Source organism: Antechinus flavipes, chromosome 2, assembly GCF_016432865.1.
Source record: "Antechinus flavipes isolate AdamAnt ecotype Samford, QLD, Australia chromosome 2, AdamAnt_v2, whole genome shotgun sequence".
Classification (NCBI taxonomy): Eukaryota; Metazoa; Chordata; class Mammalia; order Dasyuromorphia; family Dasyuridae; genus Antechinus; species Antechinus flavipes.
The window spans coordinates 72,669,059-72,673,126 of record NC_067399.1 but is presented as its reverse complement, the minus strand read 5'-3'; the positions used below and the strand labels follow the sequence as shown (position 1 = coordinate 72,673,126).

The following is a 4,068-nucleotide window of genomic DNA, read 5'->3' as shown; positions in this document are numbered from 1 at the left end:
AATTTCAAGTTTAGTATTTGATTGCAGGTTTTAAATTTTAAGTTGCAAGCCCAGTTCATTGATCTTCTCTTTCTCTATTTTATTCAAGTAAGCCTCTAAAGATACAAAATTTTCCCTTATTACAGCTTTGGCTGCATCCCACAAAATTTGGCATGATGTCTCATCACTGTCATTATCTTGGGTGAAGTTATTAATTGTGTCTATAATTTGCTGTTTCAGCCAATCACTCTTTAAGATGAGATTATTTAGTTTCCAATTACTTTTTGGTCTATTTACACCTAACTTTTTGTTGAATGTAGTTTTCATTGCATTGTGATCTGAAAAGAAAGCATTTCCTATTTCTGCTTTCCTGCATAATTTTGAGGTCTTTATGTCCTAATATATGGCCAATTTTTGGATAGGTTCCATGAACTGCTGAGAAGAAACTATACACCTTTCTATGCCCATTCAGTTTTCTCCAAAATCTATCACACCTGATTTTTCTAATATTCTATTTACTGCTTTAATTTCTTTATTATTTGTTTTGTGGTTTGATTTATCTAATTCTGAGAGTATAAGGTTGAGATCTCCCAGTATTATAGTTTTGCTTTTTATTTCTTCTTGCAATGATCTTAACTTCTCCTTTAGGAAGTCAGATGCTATACCACTTGGTGCATATATGTTTAGTACTGATATTACTTCATTGTCTATGCTACCCTTTATCAAGATATAGTTTCCTTCCTTATCTCTTTTGATTAGATCAATTTTTGCATTTGCTTGATCTGAGATAAGGATGGCTACCCCTGCTTTTTTTTACTTTTCCTGAAGCATAATAGATTCTGCTCCAGCTTTTTACCTTTATTCTATATGTATCAGCCTTCTTTAAATGTGTTTCCTGTAAACAATATATTGTTTTATTCTGGCTGCTTGTAATATTTTTTTCCAAACTCTGATAGTTCTGAAATTTAGCCACAATATTTTTTGGAGTTATTATTTTAGTTTCTTTTCCAGAATGTCTTCGATTAATTCTTTCAATACCTATTTTACCTTCTGATTGTATTACATCTGGGTAGTTCTCTTTGATGATTTCCTGTAAAATAATATCTAGGGTCTTTTTTTTTATCATAATTTTCAGGACGTCCAGTATTTCTCAGATTATCTCTCTTAGATCTGTTTTCCAGGTCTGTTGTTTTTCCAAGTAAATATTTAACATTTTTTCCCTAATTTTTCATTTTTTTTTGCTTTTGCTTGCCTGATTCTTGATGTCTCAATGAATCATTTCTGTTTGTTCAGTTCTGATTTTTAATGAGTTATTTTCTTCATTAAGTTTTTTTTTTTTTTACTTCTTTTTGTAATTTGTCCAACTGAGTTTTTAAATGAGTTATTTTGCTCTATGGAATTTTTTCCATTTCACTAATTTTTTTTTAATGTTATTTTCTTTTTCCAATTCACAAATCTCACTTTCTAGGGAGTTCTTTGTCTTTTCCAATTCACAAATTCTGTTTCCCTGGGAGTTCTTTACCTTTTTCAATTCATCTTTCAGGAAGTTGTTTTCTTTTTCCACTTTATCAAATTTTTCTTTATGTGAGTTATAAACCTTTTCTGTACGCTCTTGCATAGCTTCTTTTTCCTTTCTCCATTTTTCTTCTAGATCTCTTTTAAGATTATTTATAATTTCTTCTAGGAGAGCCTTGTGGGATTTTGTCTGGATCCTGTCTGCTATTAGTCTCCTTGGGGTTAAAAATTTGTTCTCTTTCTGTAAAGAAGCTATTGATGGTCTGTTTGGCATTTTTACTTATTTTTTTAAAGCCCTTAGGGGCTGCCTTCAGGGCAAGGAGGTTACCAGCTTCCTCTGCAGAGCAGGGATAGGTATATGAATAATAAGTGTCCTGCAAACAGGCTGCAAAGAGCGGCCAAGCTGCAGAAGTGCTCTGGGAAAAGCTCCAAACTGGAAGTGTCTCTGTCCTGGGTAGCACAGTGAGCTGGGGAAATGCCCTGCTAAAAGCCCTGCTGTGGGGATTAGCAACTGTCCTCAGGATAGAGGCTGAGCAGTTAAAGTGTCAATGCCCCAGGCAGAAGCCCACCATGGTGATTAGCAGTTGCTTCCTGAAGAGCCCCATACTGCACCAGAAGTGTCTCTGACCTGGGGAGTGCAGTCCTGCACTCAGGAAGTTCTATTGCCCCAGGCAGAGCTCCCCACTGTGGAGATTAGAGGTTGCTCTTGTCTTAGCCCCCCTGCCATGAAGATTTGTGACTGCCCCCGAAAAAAATTCCCATGCTGCACAATGCAGCTGCACAGCTGTGCTGTGTTCTGTGCTCAGTCACTCACTTCTGGTTTTGGTTGGATGTAGCCATATCCTGTTAGATTCTGGCATTTTTTGGAGTACACTCTACATTTGGCTTTAATTTCTCTGATGATCTACTGTTTTGCAACCAAATTAGGCACTCAACCTGTGGTAGAGTCCAGCCATGGAGACCGCCCTCATCCTGGTTCATTCAGTATGCTAGCCTCTCCTTTTATCTCCCTGTTTGCACTGGCCTGCTCCTGCAGCTCAGGACAAACCTTTTCTGGCAATCTTCCAGATTATCTTCAGCTGATAAGTTGTTATACTTCAAATATTCATGAATTTTACCAGTCAAGCACTATTTTTGAGGCTGAATTTGGTAATTATTAGTGAGGGTATGAGAGGAGCTTAGAATGTTGCATGTGCCATTTCTGCCAAAAGTCAAATCCTTTAATGTCTCCTTCACTTGAGGCTTAGCTAGTTTTTCTGGAGGCCTTCCAGATCTTGGTTTCAGTGGAGAAGTGAAGGAGGAGAGCCTGCCACCCCTTCTCTGTCTTCCCTAGTCCTGATTCTGGCTGAGTTTGTCTGAACTTATATGCTCTCTTATCAAAGATGTGAATCTTGTAGAACTATAGTAAATACTAAGTACATGTACTGAATTAGAGAACTATTAAGCACCATGCTAAATAACCATTGTTTCTATCAATTCCACTGACTTATCACCTTGTTTCAAGTTCTGGCACATAACAAAACACAAACAAAAAGAAAAAATAAAAAAACGAAAAGAAAGAAAATAAAAGAAAGAAGGCAAGTCCCAGGAGATGATTTATTGCAATATCAAGTCAAGATCCTAGTTCTTCTTTAACTTCTTGGGGCTCTCAAACTCTTGAGCCTTCACCCTTCTTTCTCCTCATTCACCGACATTTCTGAGAATTTCTCCACAACTTTTTTACTGCTCTCTTTGTCTTCTCTTATTTTCTTTTCTATCTCTTTTCCTGCATTCTGTGAATGTTGTGTTAAAATTCTGGGTATTTTCTGCATTTAGGAATCAAATGGCCAGCACTTCAGACATAAGACTTTCATCAGCCAAGTCACCAGGTGTGTTCCAGACCCAGGTCCTGTCACTGCTTGTACTGAATTTCAGCTCTGTGAATGGCATAATTTGATGATTTGCACAGATCTTCAGAGTTTTGTCCCTTCTCTTTAAAAAGTGAATAATCCCCTTCTCCTTGTCCCCTGTCCCTCACTCTTTCCATTCCCAAGTCCATTTTCACATGTAAATCAGAACTGTTTGGTTCCCATCTTAAAGAGCTCTTCTTTATCTTCTTCTAGGGTCTTAATGTACTGCTCAGAAAGAGAGTTTATGGGTTCTAACCATGGTTTAGGGTTTGAGTCACCTACCTTTTCTATAGAGGTGTCATGCTTATCCAGAGTTTCCTTGGCAGCCATCATCAGATCAGGAGACGATGCTACCATGATATGTTAATATGTTGGGTCTGAGCCAGTCTATATCTCAGCCAGAACTGGCACATCCTTACTCTGTGTTTCCTGAGATCAGCCCGCATTTTTTACTTTCAACAGGTTTCTAATATATTTTCCAGTTCTTCCTTGTGCCCACATTTTTGTTCACATAATCAGATACTTATATGAAGTAGATTTAATTTCTTGGCTCTTATAAAGTTCTTTGTAGAAATTCTTTAATTTCATTCTTTTACTAGATATTGAACATGAGTTAGTCTATATTTCTATAGTATATTCTGTATAATTATTTCTATAAGTTTTTCCCCCAAACTAGTTTCACGAG

At 36.8% G+C, this 4,068-nt stretch overlaps 1 pseudogene; it reads right to left on the bottom strand.

Annotated features, from left to right (window-relative positions):
* Nucleotides 1–3,125: 3,125 nt before the first annotated feature.
* LOC127546426 (ran-specific GTPase-activating protein-like) lies at nucleotides 3,126–3,716 on the bottom strand (annotated as a pseudogene).
* Between the last annotated feature and the right edge of the window lie 352 nt (nucleotides 3,717–4,068).